Raw genomic sequence first — 22,313 nt, 5'->3', positions numbered from 1 at the left:
GGTGAGCATGCAGCTAGCTGTGGTGGGTAGGAACTGAGGCCACAGAGGTAGAGTCTGCCATATGTGGGGACCACATACTCCAGCGGTTCCCCTGCCACCCCTAACCACCACCAACATCCCCAAGAAGCAGATTAGGTGAGCCTTAGGGCCCAGGCCAGGCCAGCCTTGTCCCGTCGGTGTCTGGAGAAGAATGCAGAGGACTCCAAAGACCTCGAAGCCCCTCTTCCCACCACCATGGGACCCCATAAATTCCTCTCTACACCTGGAAGTTATCTTGGCTAGGAGAAGAGGGGGGAGAGAGAAAACCTTAGAAAATGGAATATTTTACTCAAAGGAGACAGACTTCAACATGCAGAAACGAAGATAGCTTTCTTTACTGGCCAAGTTAGAGACTTCTCTCTTTCACTGTATTTGTGTGTGTATGTGTGACAGCGTGTGTGTGGCCTCTGTCAGCAATAGAGAAAAGTATAGTATAAGAAAAATTGAGAAACATGCTGGTTTGGGCCCGTCTGAGTTGTAGTGTGTGACTTTCAACTCCTCCACATAATGTCTGTACATGTTTGTCTGGGCAGCTTTGCAGCTTCCATTTTGACCTTGCTTTAAGATTCACTGTGGGCTTGATTTTGGTCAGGAGTCAGAGATCAATACAATTACCAACCAGACCAAAAGAAATCCACTGCCGTAGAGTGGATTCCAACTCATAGCAACACTATAAGACGGAGGAGAACTGCTCCATAGGTTTCTAAGGCTGTAAATCCTTACAGGAGCAGACTGCCACATCTTTTTCCCTCAGAGCAGCTGGTGAGTTCGAACCGCTGACCTTTGGGTTAGCAGCCGAGCACTTTAACCAGTATCTATTGCTGCATAATAAATTACTTCAAAACTTAGAAGCTTGAAACAAGAACGAACATTTATTACCTCAGTTTCTGTGGGTCAGGAATTTTGAAACCAATTAGCAGGGGGCTTCTGGCTCAGGGTCTCTCATGAGTTGGCAGTGAAGGTGTCAGCTTGGGCTACAGTCATGTGAAGGCTTGACTGGGGCTGGAGGATCTGATTGCAAGATGGCTTTTCCGCATGGTTGGCAGGTTGGAGCTAGCTGTAGGCAGGAGGCTTCAGTTCCTTGCCATGTGGATCTCTCAGTGGGGCTGGTGCGTGCTCTGATGACATGGCAGGTGGCTTTCTCCAGTGTGAATGATTTGAAAGAGCAAGGTGGAAGCCTCAGTGTTTTTTATGATCTAATCTCAGAAGCCACATATGGACGTCTCCACAAACTTGATTCCCGCTCTCAAAAAGGTTATGGTATTGCCAGGTAGGTGAAGCGTCCCTACCACAAAGCAACATGCATAAGACCCAAAAAAAGGATACAGGATTTCTGAGGACAGAATGAGCTGCCCAGTCAGGAGTCCAGGGAGGCTCCCTGAAGACAGGCAGAAGCTCCTCTCCCCTCCCCCCCACTCCCCACCCTGCTGTTCCCCCTGCCCTGCCCAAGCAGCTCCTCCTTGCAGAAGGAGGCCTGGTACCCTTGCCCTGGTCAGATAGGGAAGGCTGCGGGGGGCCTGGCCATGAGGCGCTGGTGCCTACCTGCAGGGTGGGTGTGGGTGAGTGGAGGCCTCCAGAGCGCTCCCAGAGGGGAGGCACCTTGGGCACCTGAGAGACTTAGAAGTGAAGTGAGGAAGGGAGTGGTCAATGAGGGTCAGAGCTCAAAGGAGGGAGGAGCCAAGGAATCCAGGCTAGACCACATGGTCCTCCACCATTTTCTGGGCTGTAGTGAGCCAGCCACTGGGCCAGGAACTGGGGCTACAGGGACAAAGGCCAGGTCTTGGTCCTCAGTGAGCTCGCAGTCTAGTAGGGAGAACACCAAGTTGGAGGTGACTTCCGGGAAGTGAAGTATGCTCAGCGCAGTGAAGTGGGCCACAGGGTCTACGGGTGCATGAGGACACGAGCCTGAGAGAGGGCGGGGGGAGGTCAAGAAAGGCTTCTCACAGGGCCGATGCTTGTGCTGCTTCTTATAATGGCAAGAGGAATAAGCTAGGCAAGGGAGAGGGCCCTAGGCTGAGAAACCGGCAAATGCACAAGCTGAGAGCTTGAGGCCTCCCTGGAGCAGCAGTGGTGGGGGATGGCTGGGGCTGGGTGCCTGTTGGAGTGTTGAGAGATGGCGCCGGAGGGACCAGATGAGGTGTGGCCCTGGCAGCTGGGTGGGGTGGTTTGGATTTCTTCCAGAAGACAAGGTAATTATGCAGGAATTCAAGCAGAGGCATGATGGGATCGGATTTGCCATTTAGAAAGATCCTCCAGGCCAAAGGGAGGATGGTTTGAAGAAGGGGAGTTCCAGGGAAAGAGAGCAGTAACCTATGCTCTGGAGTCCCTGAATGGTGCAAAGGGTGCACTGGGCTGCTAATTGAACGGTTGGTGGTTCAAGTCCACCCCGTGGTGCCTCGAAAGGAAGGCCTGGTGACCTACTTCCAGAAGATCAGCCACTGAAAACCCTATGGAGCACAGTATTAATCTGACACATATGGGGTCACCATGAGTTGGAATTGACTCCATGGCAACTGGCAAACCCAGGCTCTCCATGAGGGTGGAAGCAGGGAAGGAAAGGTGAGAACAAGCCTGAGAGGTCTTTAGAAGGGTGAGTAGTGCCCAATCCTGCCTAGAGACTGAACGGCAACTCGTCCACAGACAGAGGCCTAGTCCTCATCTCAGACACACCGTCTGATTCAGGTCATAGGCTGAGCCCAACCCTCTACTTTGAAAGATCTCATGACCCCAGCAGCCCTACCCCAGACCGACCCAGCCACCCCCAACCCCAACCTGCTGCCCTCAGACTGGTATGGGGAAACTCCTAACCCATACCCCATTGTCCATATTTCCTTGGGAGGCCGTTTGCTGCAACATCCTGACTGCCCAGTATGCCAGGCATGATGTTAGGGGCCGGGTTTCTAGTCGAGTAATAAGACACTCTCCTATCCTGGACGGGTGGCTAGTCTACTCAGAACTCAGCCTTCACCTCGATGGCATGAGACCTGCTGAGGAGTTGGGAAGCACTAGGTTGCAGCTGGCAGGGCAGGGTGGCAAACACTGGTGTGGGGAGGCTCAGGGCAGAGAGGCCCAGCTGGAGGGTAAGACAGGGCAGGTTTCCAGGGCCCCTAGATGGGTTTACAGGGTGGGCCTGAGCACTGGTGTGGGGACCTAGAAAGAGACAAAGAAGAAAGAATCTGGTTGTCCTGCAAGGTGGCTGGGGCTTGTGGCCCCATATTGCAGTCTATTCCAGTAGCCCAATACATAGGCTGGAGTCCCTCAGATGGGAGTTACCCCCAACCCCAAATTCTCTAATGCCTCATTGGAGCAAGCTGTGTTGTCCCCTCTGCACAGCAGATGGCGCTATCTTGCTGGGATTGGTGATTCTGAAACAGTGAGTGCAGCTAGGCTGCTAGGAAACCCTTCCTGGGAAGTCAAAGAGGAGGACGGAGAGCCTGCCACTGGGAGAGTTTAGGGAAGGCACCATAGTCCTCCCTCCCAGAAGGCCTCATCTTTGCATCCCTGCAGTCTGCTGCTCCCTGGGCCCCTCAACTTGTGCCTACCTGCTCGCTGCGCACCTCCCCACCTATTGGCTCATCTCTAGCTCTTCCTGCCTCTCCCCTTTGTCACCACTCTCCTTGCTGTCTTCCCTTCCCCTACCATCCCTGTTCTCAGCTGGGGTCCAGGGAGAAGGTCTGGTGAGCTGTTCACTTTGAGGTATCGTCACAGTATAAGGGAACTCCAGGTTTAGCTCACGGGGATGCATTTGGTAATGGGGATGTCACCAGAGGGGGTCTTCTCTGAGGTGCCTGGGAAGAAAGGCCCAGTGATCTACTTCCAAAAACTCAGCCATTGAAAACCTTATGGAGCACAGTTCCACTCTGACATACTTGGGGTCTCCATGAGTTAGGGTCAACTTGATGGCAACTGGTTGGTTATTTGTTGGTTAGTCAAGAAAGAAAACCCAAAGAGTCCAGGGGAGCCCTATGGGGTGTCCCAGCCCACATGGTGTCCCTTCTCTCCCCAGTTCATCTCTTCCTTTGCTTGGACCTGAGGCTGCACACTTGCCATGGGGGTGGAGGGGTGCTCCTCCCCCACCTCAGGCAGTGGGTGTGGGTGATGATAGAGCTGGCCAATGGGTTGCAGCGAGTTGGAGTTGGGCTTCAGGAAAGGCAGTGGGTATGGAAGCAGAGGTTACCGTGGCAGAAGTACCCTGAGAAGGAGAAGATGAGGGCTAAAGGGGAGTCATTCAGGGAAACTTCCACAGTCATTAGGTGGAGTCTTCAGGACAGAAGGGCCTCCAGGAAGAATAATGAGGAAAAGAAGCAAACGGTCTAGCTGGGGCGGGTCTTGGCTGATCCAGAGAGGCCATGTGCCTAGCCCAGGCTTCTTTAAACATGGCTGCCATAGTTTTTAGACTCCAAATTTGTGTTGTTGGTTTGATAAGAATGAGGATACTTGTGAGACAACAGGGCAGAATGTTTTCAAGAAGGGCTATCTGGTAGCACGGGATGGGCCAGCTCCCCACGGCCCAGCTCTAGCACCACCAGTCCCCAAGTCCTCACCCATTGCCTCCTCTCAGCTCTGGGGTGTTGTGGGTCCCTACTTCCGGTTTTATTTCAGCTAAAAATAAAACACCAGCTTGTCATCCTCAGTCTTCCGAGGGGGGGGCGCCCCTTCTCTAGATGGCCTCTGGCTAGACATGAACTTTTAGATGGTCAGTGTTAAGAGTAGGTAGTGATGAGTCTGTGTGTTAAATGTCAACTCCTGTTTCAGAGCGTACCTGGGCAGGGGCAGCAGGTTGCAGCTGGGGAGGTTGAGAGGGAGGAAGTGTAAAGTGAAGGGAAGAGATGAGAGGATATCTGAAAAGCGAGGGCAAGAACAGCTAGACAAGAGGAGGGTGTCACTGAGTCACAACAGGCTGGCTGCTGAGGAGAGAATGCCCATGCCCCCCTGATACTGAGCATGGGGCTGCTGCAGGCGGATGGGGCCAGGAGGGGCCAGTGCTAAGCTTATGGTTGGGTCAGGTGGACCACCATAACATCAGCCAGAAATATCCTTGTCTGCCCCCAAACTGGGGAGCTGAGGGAGCATACTGGCTGGGCTGTGGGCAGGGAAGGCATGGACGATGATAATGGCTTCTTCGATGCCTGAGACAGCCAAGTGGAGGGAGGCCTGGGCTGGCAAGACAGGTATTAGGAACTCTGTTGTTTATCTGGAATTTTCTGACTGGCTAAGAAGTTGTCTCCTGAGTTCTTGTTCTGCAGGAAAGTAACTATTTACTTGATTTGTGGCAGAGGGTGGCATTGCTGATAAACTTAACTAACGTTGGCCACAGGCATGGTGGGGGGAGGGGGAGTCACGGCTTTCAGCCCTCCAGGAGCTTATGGTGTAGATGGGGAGGCAGCAGGACACACAGTGAGATAAGAAGCAGCAGTGCCCAGGGTGGGAGGTACCAGGAGGGTGGGAGGTACCAGGAGGGTGGGATCAGGGTGGCCTCAAGGAAGGACTTCTAGGAGGAGGAAGGGGATTCAGACAGAGGGAGAGCAAGGGCTTCCGGGACTGTGGGAACAGTGAAAGCAAAGGCACTGAGAAGGAAGGAAAGGTTTGGAGAATGGGGAGAGATGGATGAGGGCCTGGAGCACAGAAAACACTCAACAGACTTTGTAAGGCTGGGAGAGTAGGAGGAAGGAGAGGCGAAGGACAGTTGTTCTCAGAGGCAGGCCATCCTGCCATTAGCCCTGTAGCAAACAGCTGCAAAAGCCCCTTCCACTTGGGGAGCCTCCACCGTGGACCCTAACCCCAGTACCTCCACCCCAGGCTTGCTCATGACCATGAAGCTGAGGTTTAAAAACCGGAATGTGACCAAATCCCGTCTGAACCTCCTCCTCCTCCAGAGTCTATCTCCAGCCCATTCTCCAGCCACTTCAGCTCCCTGCTGGAGGTAGTGGTGTTTGCCACCCTGGAGTGGCTGAGCGACCAGTAACCTCCCCACCAAGATGGCAGCTAAGCTGGACAGCAGGGCTGTTGTCTAGTCCTGACCCTGCTGGGAGGCCTGGCTTCAGCCAGAATTTGCTCAGTGTTAATTATTGACCAGGTGCCCAGGCACAGGGCCCCTCTGGCCAGCTGGATGGAGGGCACTCAGGGCTGGGCTTTGGCCTCCCACAGCATCAGGTGGGGCTTACCTGGAGCTCACCTGGGGCTGGGGGAGGGAAGAGATGGCTCTAGCCTTGGGTGAGAATCGAGGAAGCCCAAATGCCTCCCCACAGCTCCTCCAGCCCATTATTAAGCGAACTGCAGAAGATGCCCATCCCAGAGTGACTGAAAATTACATGTGGGGTCAGACCCTCCAGAAGGACAAGGAGGGGCAGGAGATATACCTTTATCTCAACAAAGAAGGAAATGGAGAACAGAGAGAAGACACCAGGATGAAGGCGTGAACTTCTCTGAGGAGAACATAGGTGGACTCTTGGATCCAGTGGCCCTGCCCAGAGCACATGTGGCCACACAGCCCCTCTTTTGAAGCCCTCTCTGGTGGAAGACGCTACTCTGAGAGGGTGTTGGGGGGTTGATTTGTTCTGGGTGAACCCTCTAGGTTGACCACCTCAAGCTTCTGGCCCCAGGTGAGTATGGATAGTTGCTCAGGGAGGCCTCAGCCAGGAGCAAGGAGGAAGGTACATAAAGGTGTACATACCAAGACACAGGAAGTAGAGGAGGAAGGTAGAGAGAAAGAGAGGGCGGTAGTACTTATAGGGGCACTAGAGCTACGGCTGCTAACCGTAAAGGTCGGTGGTTCAAATCCCAGGCGCTCCTTGGAAACTCCATGGGGCAGTTCTGCTCTGTCCTATAGGGTCATTATGAGTTAGAATCAACTCAATAGCAACGGGTTTAGTTTTTTTTTTTTTTTTGAGCTCCTAGTGCTTGTTGTAAGTGGTCTCATTTGATCATCAAAAAAAAAAACAAAAAACCCTGTGAGCTGGAGGCTGGAATGCACAAAACCCACTGCTGTCAAGTCAATTCCAACTCATAGCAACCTTATAGGACAGAGTAGAACTGCCCAATAGAGTTTCCAAGGAGCACCTGGTGGATTTGAACCGCCAACCTTTTGGTTAGCAGCCGTAGCACTTAACCACTACATCACCAGGAGGGTGGGAATTCAGGTCTTCAAATACTGAAGCCTCATGGCTGAATGTTCCCCACAGGGAAGGAGACCAAGTGGGACAGCCTCTGGGTGTCAGGCAACAGTGTCTCAGGCCTTGAGAGGGAGGGGCGGATGGCAAGCCTCACCCCCTCCCCAGCCCCCACCTCCCTTTCCTCTTTGGCTTTACCTGTGAGAAGTCAATATTGATGTTTTACAACCCAGGATAAACACTTTTTTTTTCCTCCCCTGAGGGGTTATCTGGTCTGGAGGGTTAATCAGTGACCACGTGAGGGTGGGGGGAACCTGAGAGAAGAAAGCAGTTATTCAATACAATTTCTTCAGCCCAGCCCCCTACCCTTTTCCTGAGGGGACTGACCTGGCTCTGCCAGTGGGTGGGGACAGGACATTTGGGAATCTGAAGCTAGGTCAGTGTAGCTGGGAGACTGTTAAGTAGGATGCATCCAAGGAATTCATCTTTGAAGCATAGTTTACCTTGAGCATGACAGTGGTCACCAGCACGGTGGTTGTCACCACCACAATGGCACTTGTTTTCCACCCTGTGCTATAGTTCCATTACTTCTGAATTTGATTAAATGTCTGCCACACACAGAGCTTTGGCGCATTGGGAGGGATATGAAAGAGGGGAATGACATCAGCTTAGAGAGAGACAATTCAGAGAGGGGATGGCAGGCATGGGGCTGAGGCCATGACGAGGAGCCAAGAGACTTCAGAGAGACAGGCTGAGTTGGAAGGAACAAAATGCCCACCTCAAAAAACCCTCAGGATACTGGGGCATGGGATAAGCGATGGAACCATTTGTTGTTGTTAGTTGCCATTGAGTCAATTCTAATTCGTGGTGACCCCATGTGTGCAGAATAGAACTGTGCTCCATAGTGTTTTCGTGGCTGTGACTTTTTGGAAGCAGGTTGCCAGCAGGAGTCCCTGGGTGAATATGAACCACCTAAATTTTGTCTAGGAGTCAAGCACTTAACCATTGGTGCCACCAAGAACTCATTATTGGAATCACTGAGAGGATATTAAAGGCAGGTGGTTCCCCATGGCTGGAGAACTTGAAGACATGCAGCTAGAGAACTTGGGTTATATAGGTGAAGGTGCTTTCTAAATGTCAGTTATGGTGGGACAGGACTATAGTCTGGGAGAACTGAAGTTGAACATACATAGTCACGTACCCTGTGCTGGGCAGTTGGCTAGGCCTTTGGATGATGGAGACGGTGAGACATGGTCTGTGCCCCTGAAAAGGTTCTCCCAAGGGAAATAGACTGTGGCAGAAGTGACTAAGTGTCTCCCTACATCTTTCTCCCTCTTTAATTGTGATAAAACCCCCTGAGTTTTTAGCTGGACACACGATGGCCCAGAATAAAGATTGCATTTCACAGCCTCCCTTGCAGAAATGTAACCGCCTGATCCAGTTTTAGCCAAAAGCAGGTAAACAGAAGGAATGTGTCCAACTTCTAGGTTGCACACTCCCCTGCCCCTTTCCCTCTTCGTGTTCACTGGAATGCAAACTTGGTGGTGAACCATGTTGGACCATGTGGATGAGGACAACATCCCAGAATGGTGGAACATTAAGACAAAAGAAGTCCCAATGACTTCACAGAACAGAACCTCCAGACCAGCTCATGCTATCTTCACGAGAGAGAAATAAAACTTATACCTTGCTGAAGCTACTGTTGTGTTTGGTCTCCCAGTTATAGCAGCCAAACTCTACACTTGTAACTAATTTGGAATACTCGGAAGCAGGATGCTGTCATATGTGGCTCTAAAATATGGACATTGTCTTTGTAGTCAGGTAGCAGGTGGAGCGGACCCCGATATTGCAGACTGGAAAGCTGGTGACCCTTGTTATACTCTGGCAAAAGATTTCATAGAACTGCCATCTGTGAGACCTAGGCAAGAAGAACACGTGCCAGACGAGCCTATAACTCTAGAACAGCTTGAGAATTGGTGAGCACTGACTACTTCTTGCTGCTTTCTGCAAATCCCTAGAAGAGAGAGATGAACTCAGGTTGCAAACAGAGATGGAAGAGAGAGGACCTCTGCCTATTGCCTGCAATCTAACTTGACGGAGACTCTGGTGATTTGGAGACTTGATGAGTTGGAAAAAGCCAACTGCACCTATGCCCCAAACTGAAGCAGTGACTTAAGTTGGCTCTGAAAAGACAGCCTTAGCAGGAGTTAAGACTCTAGCCCCAAGCCTTTCTCAAGTTTTCCCAGTTAAGAATTTTCTTCTAGAGAATGGGAGCTAGCCCAGCAGCCAAAAATCAGATTAAGGGTGTTCCCTTTCCACCCAAATCTATTGTCTCAGATAGCCTGAAGATAACAGCCACTAAGCCGAGAGGGGCCTGGGCAGAGAATGGAGGCCAGCAAAACAATGGCTAGAGTTTTCAGGCTGACAAATTCTGTCAAGACAAGAACTTTGGCTGGAGTTACCTGCACATGGAACTCATGAGAAGGAAATAGTCCAGAAACCTGAGAATTATATATACATTAAAAATAAACAAATGAACAAAAACAACAAACAAAAAAAACACCAGCCTGGCCTTAAAAAACCTGTGATTGATTGACTCCGACAATCCCTGGGCTTGAGGCCTGCACCTGCAGGAAGCAGGTATGTAAGTCCTGTGGCCCCCAAGGAGTACATATTCTTCAACACCCACTTAAAATGTAGTGCTAGAAGATAATCAAGTAAAATCCTCTTAGAGGGGGAAAAAAGGGGTGGGGGGCCAAGGAGGGAAATAAAAAAGGGGGGGCCAAGGAGGACAGTGGACAAGGGAGCTACTTTCAGAAAACAGAAGAACAGAGAGTCTTTAGACTTTCTAAACAGCAGGATTTAGTCATTGCTATATGGGCAGGGGTCATCTGTGTAGTTTCCATTATTTTCCGAATGAGTGTTGTTGTTGTTTTTTAAATAATATTTTATTGTGTTTTAGGTGAAGGTTTACACAGCAAGATTTAGGTTCCCGTTCAACAATTTCTACACAAATTGTTCAGTGAGCATTGCTGTTTTTAAACCTGTGGTATGTGGCTCTTGTTCCACCATGATGTGTTGGGGTGGGAGGGTGGGAGGTAACTTGCCTTTTCATGTATTGGCATCCAGGCTACAGGTCATCACATCCGTACTGGATGAAGGCGTTAGGTGAAGGATGACATGGTACTTAAGGTTGTTTCGCTTGGAAGGGGGTGAGTTTTTTTTTTATGTCTGCAAAGAAAAGTGACCACAGTTGGTGGCTAAAGGGGTGGACTGTGGCAGAAACTGCTATTTTACCCCAAGGTCCATTTTCACCATCCCTTTCATAATAATAGAACCTCTGGCTTTTAGCGAAGCACATGGCCACCCAGAATAAAACTTCATTTCCCAGTCTCCTTTTAAACTAGACATAACCCTAAATAGGTCCTGGCCAACAGGAGATGTGTAAAGTGATGTCTATAACTTCTAGGTCATATTGTAAAGAGGCAGGGACATCCTCCCCTTTCCCATTCCCTTATCATGATGGCTGGAACGTAAACATGTGGGAGAACCATCTTGGACCATCATCTGACAGCAAAACCGTATGGGTGGTGGAGCAACAAGATGAAAGGTGGTTGGATTCCAACAATACTGTAGAACTGAACCAGCCGACTAGTTAGGACTTCATGTGAGAGAGAAATAAATTTGCTTAAACTACTGTTATTTTTTTACTTCTTTGTTATAGCCACTACCTTTTACCTCTCTAATACAGACACACCTTAATTACTGCAACACAAGGGGATCCGTGCTCCAGTAGAGATGCTATGGGAGTGCAAAGAAAAACGATTAATTCTATCCGGGGAAATCTGGGATGCGAGGTAAAAGGAAAGGGCATACCTGAGAGGAAGACAGTCTGAGAAAAGGCTCAAGGGGGTGAAAACACCCGAGGAACCATTCAGATGTATAAAAGGAGGGGCGGTGCCTGCTGATGGGACTGGTGAGGTAGACAGGGCCAGTTGTGAAAGCCCTTGAATGCCACACTGTGAAGTTTATGCTTTACCATTTGGAGCTACTGAGAGGCTTAACGGGAAGGTAACGTGATCTGATTTTGTTGGTTTTTTTTTTAAAAGATAAATCTGGCAACAGTGTGTAAGAAGGATTTGAGAAGGGAAAGCCAGAAGGCAGAGGAAAGGCACTATGTAAATGTAATGCAAGCCAATTCTGATTTTTCCACAGAAACAATGTTATAATAGAGGATTATGTTCCTGGCTGCGGGCCTGCTATACAAATTTTTCTAGAACTGACCACAAAACCAAACTCAAGTAGTTATAATGGTGCACCCATAATCTGTATATTACAAAGCTTTCTGAATAGTATAAGAATAATTAAATAGGGCCACACAGCAACTAACCACAAAAATGTGTATGTGTAATACAATATACTTATTCTTGTATTTCTGCCTTTTAAAGAAATTATTGTGTTACAAAAGTAATCTGCTTCTTTTTTAACAGCTTTATTGAGGTACAATTGACCTACAATAAACTGCACATATTTAAAGTGTAAAATGTGATAAGGTTTGGCATATTCACACACCCTTGAAACCATCATCAGAACCAAGAGAATGAACATTTCCATCACTCTAAAATTTCCTCCTGCGTAATTCTTTCCTCCTGCCCCTTCTGCACACCCCTTCCCCTGGCAATCATTGATCTGCTTTCTGTCACTGTAAATTTGTTTGCATTTTCTAGAAATTTTATAGAGTAGAACTGCCTCATAGAGTTTGCAAGGAGTGCCTGGTGTATTCGAATTGCCAACCTGTTGGTTGGTAGCTATGTGTCTTAACCACTACGCCACCAGGGTTTCCAGAATTTTATATAAATGAAGTCATACAATATATGCTCTTTTTGTCTGGCTTCTTATTTTGAGAATCATCCATGTCGTGGTATGTATCAATAGTTAATTCCTTTCTAATGTTGAGTAATGTTCCATTGAACAGATAGGCCAGTTTATTTATCCCTTTAATCATTTATCTATGTATGCAAATGATGGTCATTTGGGTTGTTTCTAGTTTTTTGCTATTACAAATAAAGCTGTGAACAGTCATGTATAAGTTTTTGTTTGGACACACGCTTTCATTTCTGTTATGGGTCAAATTGTCTCCACCAAAAAGGTAAGTTGAAGTCCTGACCTGACCCCCAGTACACCCAGAATATGTGAACTTAGTTGGAAATAGGATCTAACTAGATGCAATTAGTTAAGTTAACATGAGGTCATATTGGATTAGGGTGGGCCCTAATGCAGTACAACTGGTGTGCTTATAAAGAGAGGAGAAGAGAACCAGAGAGAAGACTGCCATGTGAGGTTGCATAAGCCAAGGAACCCCTGGGGCTGCCAGAAGCTGGGAGAGATAAGAAAGAATGTTCCTATAAAAACTCTGGAGACAGCATGGCCCTGTGACACCCTGAATTTGGATTTCTAGCCTCCATACCTGTGAAACGATAAATTTCTGTTGTTTTAAGTTACATAATTTGTGGCAATTTTTTTACGGGAACCGTAGGAAACTAATACAATTTCTCCAGGTAAAATAACTAGGAGCGGAATGGCTAGCTCATGTGGTAGGTGCATGTTTAACTTTTAAAGAAACCTTTGAGAATGTTAAACACTAAGAAAATCTTTTCCAAAGTTGTTGGTGGTTGTATAATTTTACATTCTCATCAACTGTGTGTAAGAGTTCCAGTTTCTCCACATCCTCATCAACGCTTGGTATGGTCAGTCTTTTTCATTTTAGCCATTCTAATTTAGGTCTTTGGTGATATTTCAGATCTTTTGTCCCTTTTTTTATTGGGTTGTCTGTTTTATTATTAAATTTTGAGAATTCTTTATATAGTCTAGATACAAGTCCATTATCAGAGATATGATTTGAAAATATTTTCTTCCACTCTGAGGCTCTTGTTTTCATTCTCTTAACTGTCTGTTAAGAGCAGAAGCTTTCCATTTTGATGAAGTCCAATTTATCAATTTGCTCTTTTTGGATCATGCTTTTGGAGATATAGCTATGAAGATTTTTGTCTATCCCAAAAGGAAACAAAAGTTTCTTCTAGAATATTTATACTTTTAAATTTTACATTTAGGCCTATAGTCTATTTTGAGTTATATCTTGTAGATGGTGCAAAACATGGATAGAAGCCTCCTTTTCTGCTTGCTGATTTGTAATTGTTCCAGCAACATTTTTTGAAAAGACTGTTCTTTTGCACTGCATTGCCTGTGTACCTTTGTTGGAAATCACTTGTCTATAGATGTGTGAGTCTACTTCTGGACTCTGTATTCTGTTGCATTGATCTATTTGTCTGTCTTTATGCCGGTATTATACTATCTTGATTACTACAGCTTTATAATAAGTTTTTAAATCAGGTAGTGTTCGTCTTCTGACTTCTTCAAAAATTGTTTTGGCTATTCTAGGTCTTGTGCACTTGCATATGAATTTTAGAATCATATTTTCAATTTTTTTTAAAAAAAGCTTCCATTTACTTTTATACACAGAAAGCAAGAAGAAGAAAGTAAAGACCGTCATTTAGAGATAACACTTGATAACATTTTCAATGTATATTTTTAGACTTTTTCTACACTTTAAAATACTTGTTTTTATCAAATATTTATGTAGCATTGATACCTTAGGCAGAAAACAGGCTGATTTGAGGTGGTATCTCAGGAAGGTTTCATCTGCAAGTGATAGAAATTCCTACTGAAACTCTTTTCCATACCAAACCAAATCTGTTGCCATCGAGTCAATTCTGACTCTTAGCAACACTACAGGATAGAGTAGAACTGCCCCATAGGGTTTCCAAGCCTGTATTCTTAATAGAAGCAGGCTGCCACATTTTTTCTCCCGTGAAGGGGTTGGAGTTTAAACCCCCGACCTTTTGGTTAGCAACTGAGTGCTTAACCACTGTGCCACAAGGGCTTCTTCAAAAGAATTAAAGTATGTATCTCCTATAACCCCCCAAAACCAAACCCATTGCTGTTGAGTCGATTCAGGGTGGAACTGCCCTATAGGGTTTCCAAGGACCACCTGGTGGACTTGAACTGCCAACCTTTTGTTAGCAGCTGTAGCACTTAACCACTACGCCACCAGGATTTCCTCTCCTATAACAGAGAATCCAGAAAAAGACAGGTGCAGACTGGGCTGATCCACAGGCTCAAGGATGCTATGAAGATTCTTTCCATTAAAATGTTCACTGTTTTATCTGTGATTGAACGCATTACATTTTTTAAAACCTTGTTTAATGCTTTGTAATACAACAATTTGAATGTCTGGTTCAAACCGTTTTGGTTCTTGGTATTCATAATGGCCATAGCCGAAAAAGATACGGCACCAAATGGTAGAAGCACATTACTGGCTGTGCCCGTAAACTCATGATACTTAGTTTCACCCTGATTTATTGGTTGTGCAATTTTATTGATGTTTAGGTAGTAAATTTCCATCTCTTCTAATGTCAAACAGTTGTTCTTGCAAAATTTTTAGAAGTTTGTATTTTTATATGTTCAACAAATTGATTCACATTTCTCTTAAACTTCTCAATTTGGAAAAATTTCCAAGCTTATTTTTTAAATTGCATTGATAGAGTTGACAGATTCACAGAGTTTGCAGTAATAAGATCACCTTATGATGGAAATGGAGGCCTGGGTGGTGCAAACAGTTAATGCGCTTGGTTGCTAACCAAGAGGTTGGAAGTTCCAGGCCACTCAGTGGTGCTTCAGAAGAGAGGCCTCGCGATGTACTTCAGAGCAATTAGCCATTGAAAACCCTACAGAGCATAGTTTTACTCTGACACACGTGGGGTCTCCATGAGTCAGAGTTGAAGACGGCCACTGCTTGATTATGACAGAAACATTGCCAAATAACCGTTTTTAAAATGCCCTCTCCGTATCATGTTTCATTTGAAAAGCTGCCCCTTCTTCACTTATTGTTAAAATGTTCCCTATACCTTGATAGGAAAGAATATTTTTGTCTGAAATATCTACTGGGGTTACACAACGACTAATACACACTACTAACGGTCACACACGGAAAAGGTTAGCAAATCTAGAAGCCCTCGTCTTTCTGTAAAATAAAACTGTCTTTAAATTTGAAACCCAGAGGACCTCTGGGGGCTAAGGCAGAGTTTCCCGTCATACACCTCTCATTTGTGAGGTATGTAAACATCCTTCATGAGGGGTGGGGCGGGAAGTAGTAGTTCAGTGTTAGAATTCTCACCTTCCATGTGGGAGTCCCCGGTTTGATTCCTGGCCAACACACCTCAAGTACGGCCACCACCTGCCTGTCAATGGAGGCTTGTGTATTGCTATGATGCTGAACAGTTTTCAGCAGAGCTTCCAGACTGAGATGGAACTTTCCAGACTAAGGACAAAAAGGCCTAGTGATTTACTTCTTGAAAATCAGCCAATGAAAATCCTACGGATCACAATGGTCCTGTCGGCAACCCATCATGGGGGTGGCGCAAGACCAGGCAGCATTTTGTTCCGTCGTGCACAGGGTCCACATGAGTAGGGGACCAACTCCATGGCAGCTCACAACAACAACAACATATTATTATTCTGTTTAAGGCATTGTTTTTATAAAACTAACCACACTGGCGACATGCTGGAGCATTTACATAGTCATAAACGTAGTGATCCCCTGAAACTGATCCAAAGTGGAAGGCGCCCCTGACACACCCCACCCTGAAGAGCTTGCCCTCAACCCCAGGATTCCTGGAGAACCTTCTTGGGCTCTGAAGGAGGGCACAGTGTCAACCCACGTACTAAATATTTGTAAGTCTTTCTGAAATGTTTAGATTGAAACAAAATAACCAACTCATAGTATTTTTATGCCTCACCCAAAGGGTCGTACTGCACATTTCACTTTGAAGACCAAGATAGAGGGAGGGAGCTTGAAAGCAATAAGCTGGGAGACGCCTGCTCATTATTCCACAGCCCCAAACGCGGGCTGGGCTCTGAAGGCGGGGCAGGGTCCAGGCCCCCTGCGAGGGGAAATAACAGCTTTTCCCTCTCATCAGGAGAAAAGCCCAAGCTTTCAAGCATCTGCAGCATCTTGTACCATCTCCGAAAGTACCCCAGTGGGGTTCTGGGGGAGATTTCCATGACGTACCTTATTCCCTGGCCCCTCCCCACTAGCCAGAATTCCTCCCCTTCTGGTTACCCCTTGAGGGGCCAGGAGGTGCTGCCAGCGCAGCATGGGGCATTATCTCTGGGTGGCTCCCTGAAGGGGCCTCTTGGGCAGGGCCCCCTTTTATGGCCGGTTGACGGGGGAGTGGGGCTGGGGTGCAGGCAGCTGCTGTGGGTGTCGTTAGGGAGCAAAGCCCTAATGTGGGGCCTCCCTGGCCCTGAACCTGAGGTCATCTCAGAGGCTGGGCCAGGCAAAGGGCCTCTCCCGCTCTTCCCAGCTTTACGGAGCCTTGCACTTGGAAGATCCTTTGTAAATATTTGTTAGATTTAGTTGAATGGAGTTGAAATCTCATTTCCTGATTCCGGTAAGGTTGGAAGTGCAGGCTGCCTTGTGGGGGTTGGGCTGAGAGGGCTACAAGACCAAACTGGGTCCCTCAGCCCTTGGGGGACATCCTGAACCTGGAAGCACTCCGGCCTTTCAAGTCCTCCCATCTGCCTCAGCTGGTCTGAAGGACCCCAACCCAGCTCAGGGCTCCTGATTGTCCAGGATGCAAGGAAGCAGCGGGGGGGAGGGGTCAGGGACAAGGAGGTGCCACGTGAAGGGGGCGGCTAAGCCTGATGCCCCAGGGAGCATCTGGACCCCATCACCCTACAGAAGACTCACTCCCCACCCTGCCTCTTCTTCAGCTCCACCTCCACTACCACCATATTGGCTAGAAGGCAACAAGCACCTCCATACTGTGTGTGTATATGACTGTGTTGTATGTGTGAGAGTGTGTGTGTGAGTGAGTGTGTATGTGTGTGTTGCAGCAGAACCTGAGTGTCGGTTCTGAGTCTTGATCCCAGTCTTCAGGTGCTTTTCTCCCAAGGAGGCCTCACAGCCAGTTCTGCCCTTCCTGGTCTGGCTTTCAGGAAGGTGCCCTGTTTTGGCAACAGAGGAGACAGGCACATGAGCGCCCACGTGGACAGCAGTATTGGCTGCCTCTGATGGCACACTCAGATCCACGTGTGTATGTACTTGCAGACCTGCCATGCAAGCCCCAGGCACAACCTGTGTCTCCACCTGCAGCCGTGGCACGCACACTTGCCTGCACCCTGCAGACACACCAGCATGCACCTGCGAAGACAGCAGCCACCCCAGACACATGCCACCCCCCAGGGCGTACAAGCTCCAAGGTCCCACTCGGAGGAACGTGTAACAGATGGGGTCCCCAGGCCTGCGTGCTTCTCCAAGGCTGGTGTCTACTGCAGTCAGATCCCTATACAGCTGCTGCAATGACACAGGCCCCCATTGTGCTGCCAGGGCCCAGGGGGACAATGGGTGCTTGTTTCCTTCCAGGAGCGCAACACTGCCTGGCAGCCTGGGGTCTGGGAGCCCAGCCGCCTATTTCAGGGGTTTAGGGAAACCACCCCCCTCAAAGGCATGCTGTGTGTGAGGAGCTCTGGGGGAACCCCAGTCCAGTGGGAGAAATGTGACTACCTCCCTCAAGGACCCCAGGGGAGCTGTACTGGTGGCTGGGTTCCTGTGGAAAAGACTGGGCCCCCTCTGCTCTTTGGGTGGAAGGGAGAATCAGAGTTTGCACTTGGCCTGACCCTTGGGCATCAAGGCCAAGGTCAAGTGGAGGCCTGTGGTGAAAGAACTGCCCTGTGAGGGCTGCTCTGGCTTCCTGAGGCCACCCAGAGAACACTGGGCCCACTGACCTGGGAAGGCCTCAGCTGCCTGGGCTGCTACTGCCCAAGGTGGGCAGAGGCCCCTTACAATTTCTGGGAAGAGACTTTTGATTCCTTATGAAGCCAGGACATGGCCATTCTGTGTCTGAGGTTTGGGGGTGTGGAGGCTACAGCCTGTTGTTTGTTTGGCCCGCTCAAGTGTCTCGTGACTAAAGCCACCTTCCATTTCTGTTTTGACATCCTTACAACTTTTTCTGGCATTCAAGACCCCCACCTGGCCCCCACAGTATGCCCATTCATTCAGCCGCCCAATTACTATTTATTGAGTACTTACCAGTTGCTGGGAAACTCTGGTGGCGTAGTGGTTAAGCGCTACAGCTGCTAACCAAAAGGTCGGCAGTTTGAATCTGCCAGGCGCTCCTTGGAAACTCTATGGGGCAGTTCTACTCTGTCCTATAGGGTCGCTATGAGTCGGAATCAACTCAACGGCAGTGGGTTTGGATTTTTTTTGTTTTACTAGTTGCTGCTCTGAGCACAGGGGACTGAACTTTTTTCACTTTACTCTCTGTGACGTCTTTGCACAAATCCTGTGTTCCAGGCAGGCTGATTTTTCTTACTTTCTTCCAAATACACTACCTTTTCGTTTCTCTGTGCTTTTTGCTCGTTTGCATATTAATTACTGCAATAATTATGCATCATTACTGAGCATAGGGTTGCCAGATAAAATAATGCAATACTTTTATTCATTATTACAATTTCAGGTTGATCTGGAATTCAAGTTTAACTGGGCATCCTGTATTTTTATTTTCTAAATTTGGCAACCCTAATTGAGCACCAGAAACCCTGGTGGTATAGTGGTTAAGTGCTACGGCTGCTAACCAAAAGGTTAGCAGTTCGAATCCACTGGCACCGCTTGGAAACCTTATAAGGCAGTTCTACTCTGTCCTATAGGGTTGCTATGAGTTAAAATTGACTATAAGGCAACGGGTTTGTTTGTTTGTTTGAACTGAGCGCCTACCATGAGCTGTGCTCTAGAGCCGGAGAGACTGCAGACCCAGTGTCTCCCAGTGTAGTGGGGAGACAGAAAAGTAAACAGATCCCTACCACAAGGAAGGGTGGATGCCGTTAGAGGTTAGTGGTTCGAATCCACCCAGTAGTTCTGTGGAGAAAAGACCTGGCAATCTGCTCCCATAAAGATTACAGCGTAGAAAATCCTATGGGGCAGTTCTACTCTGTTACATGGGGTCACTATGAGTCAAAGTCGACATGACGGCACCCAACAACAACAACAGCAACAACCTGAGCCTTCAGGAAAGGGGAACTGGAGGAAGCGAACTTGAGTTAAGTGTTAAGAACTATGTGGAAAGGTGACCACGGTGATCACCGGAGCTGAGGAGATGAGGAGCAATTCTGTGCAGTGGCTCAGGGAGCCCCACCCTTAAATGGCTATCTTCTGGGTGGGCTTAACTGGGGTAGGGCTGATGGTGTTTAGAGAAGCAGCAATCAAGGCCAGCATGCAAGATTGGCAGATATAGAGAAAGGAACCAGAAACTGAGTGTGGCGCCTCCGCTTTCTATGAAAGGCAAAGAAGGACCCATGATTGCAGATTGAGTGCTTGCGGGTCAGACGTGCAAGAGGCAGGTGTCGCCTTGACCTTGCGCTAGCAGCACCTCGGCATCCTCTTTCCACTAGGCAGTCCCCCACCAGGACCTGGTTAGCTAACCCTCGGCTGGATGTGAGTGAGGGGGCTGTGAGTGAGCGCTACTCACAAGGGGAGGCATGCGTGTGACACGTGGCTGTGGGTTATCACCCACAATGGGTTATCACCCACAATGGGTTATCACCTCATTGGTTTGGGTTTGCAAGACCAGGGGAGCAAAGAATGAAGTGGACACGGGCATTGGCATCAGAGAGACCCAAGTTCAGATCCTGGCTCTACCACTTACTAGCTAGATAACCTCCACCGAGCTACTTAACCTCTGTGAGCCTCTATTTCCTCCATTGTAAATTCCATCTAAACTTACCTTAAAACAAATAAGCCAACAACAAAATAATGGGACTAATGATAATTTTGGAGGTTTAGTTATGACAATTAAATGAGACGATGTATAGAGAATGATGGGCACATAGTAGGCTCCATAAAGCTTTATTTTTTCTTCCCCTCTAAGCACCACGCTGGTGCAGCCCTGGTGACGTAGTGGTTAAGTGCTATGGCTGCTAACCAAAAGGTCAGCAGTTTGAATCCACGAGCCGCTCCTTGGAAACCCTGTGGGGCAGTTCTACTGTGTCCTGTAAGGTGGCTATGAATTGGAATTGATTCAGCGGTGGTGGGTTTCAAGCACCATACCTGCTAGCCACAGAGCAGTCATCAGGTGAATGATGACACTGATAACATTTATATAATGTGAGCCAACCTATTAGGATTTTTTAACCTCTTAGTAGTCAGGAAATGGAACAGAGTGCTTTTTCTTCCCTAGCAAGCTTTTTCTGTAATTATAGCCTTTCTCGACTAAGAAGCATAAAACCAGGTATTCACCAATGGTTAAGATTTAAAGAAATAGAAACCCCCGGGTACAGTCGGGTATAGCCATCGTTAAGCTTCTGTTGATAAAGAATGGCCACAGAAGCTAATTGTTTTCCTTATTCTGATTTAAGAATTTCTTTGGAAACTGTTTGCAGAGCCATTGGTTGGTAGCTCTTGATTTGCTGTCAGCTCCACTTGCCTCAGGAGGAGGATGGTATCTGTGTCTGTCCTACTAACCCCAGGAAAGCTGGGAAATCCAGGCACACCACCTTCCTTCCTCTGTACACTACAGAAGGCCTTTCTGTTTCTCCCACCCCTGGTCTGGCATGATTTCTCCACAGTGACCTCTTTCATATTCGTGGATTTTCCCAGCAACCAACCATCCACGGCACATCCATTCCCTTTCCTCTTAGTCAACACCCCATCTTCGTTGTATGGACTTCTTTACTTGCTGCTTTGGGGGCAACATGTCCAAAGGAAATAGGTAAAGTGCTCAGATGCTAACTGAAAGGTTGGAGGTTCAAGTCCACCCAGAGGTGCCTCGTAAGAAAGCCGTAGTGATCTGCTTCCAAAAAATCAGCCGTTGAAAACCCTATGGAGCACAGCTCTACCTCGACGCACATGGGGTTGCCATGAGTCCCAATTTGCTCACGACAACTGTTTTTGTTTTTTTTGTGTGTGTGTCTTTAAAGTGACCCTCCCTGCTCTTTTCTTCCGAATCTATATTTTAAAGCACGCTCAACTGGCACAGCAGAGTTTTTAAATGGTGATCTCCGTTACTATCTGTGGAACTCACTCTGTGCCCAGCCCTCAATACAGCAGGTGCCTCATATTGGGGGTGGGTGAGAACGTGATTGGCCCCCAAGTTCCCCACCACGGGCTGCCATTCCTTTGCTCATATGCTTCCCCTTCTCAGAAATGCCCCCTCCCCCCAACTAACCCAACCCTACCCTAGCACCCAGGCTTGGGTTGGTCCCCCCTTTTCCATGTCTAAGCTGCCCTGTTAGATTACCAGCCACCTGAGGGCCGTGGCTGCATCAAATTTAACTTTGTGATAATGATCTACTGAGAGCACAGTGTGTTAGGTGTATTCTGTCTCTCAATCCTGAATGTTAACCCCCTCTGTCATCAACCCCATTTTACAGGTGGCGAATCTGCGGCTCACTGAATTGGTCAGCAGGGCCAGCAAGGAAGGGAGCTGGGCTTTACTTCCAAGCTTCTGGATATTGTCTGTACTGTTCCCTTAGCCCTGCCCTCGGGGAAGCCATCCCAGAGCCACCAACCTCCTGCTTCTTCCTGTCTGAGCACCCTGTCACCCCTAGGTGCTGTTCCTCACGGTTCTGTATTTGATGCCTATTCCACTAGAATGTCAGCTTCTTGAATCCCTAGCACCTACAACAGAGCCGGCCCGTGGTGGGCTCTCGATTATATTTGGTGAAGAAATGAATTATCTTTTCCTAACTAGACTTCCAGTTCCAGGAGGCGGAGAACTGACATGCCTGGCCTCTGCTCCCACTCCACAGCACCTAACACAGGGCCAGGCACACTGTGGAGTCCCCTTGTGCCCCCACTGGACACCCCTGACAGTTCCACCTCTGACTCCAGCTGCTTGTTATAAAAACCCCTGCTCACCAGACTAGTGCCCTTGACCTCTCCCCCTGCTGCCGGAACTGACTTTTGCCATGATTGCTAATATTTCTTTCCTTTTTTCTCTCTGGATCAACATTAGCTTTTCTAGCTCCCCTCCCTCCACTGATAAGGATGGGGTAATGGCATCTGCACAAGTTGGGGTGTGCTTTTCTTGCCTTGTGGAACAACAGTTCCTA

Source organism: Loxodonta africana, chromosome 26 (genome assembly GCF_030014295.1).
Source record: "Loxodonta africana isolate mLoxAfr1 chromosome 26, mLoxAfr1.hap2, whole genome shotgun sequence".
In the NCBI taxonomy this organism is placed as follows: domain Eukaryota; kingdom Metazoa; phylum Chordata; class Mammalia; order Proboscidea; family Elephantidae; genus Loxodonta; species Loxodonta africana.
The sequence above is the reverse complement of the archived record's forward strand: the minus strand, read 5'-3'. Positions refer to the sequence as shown.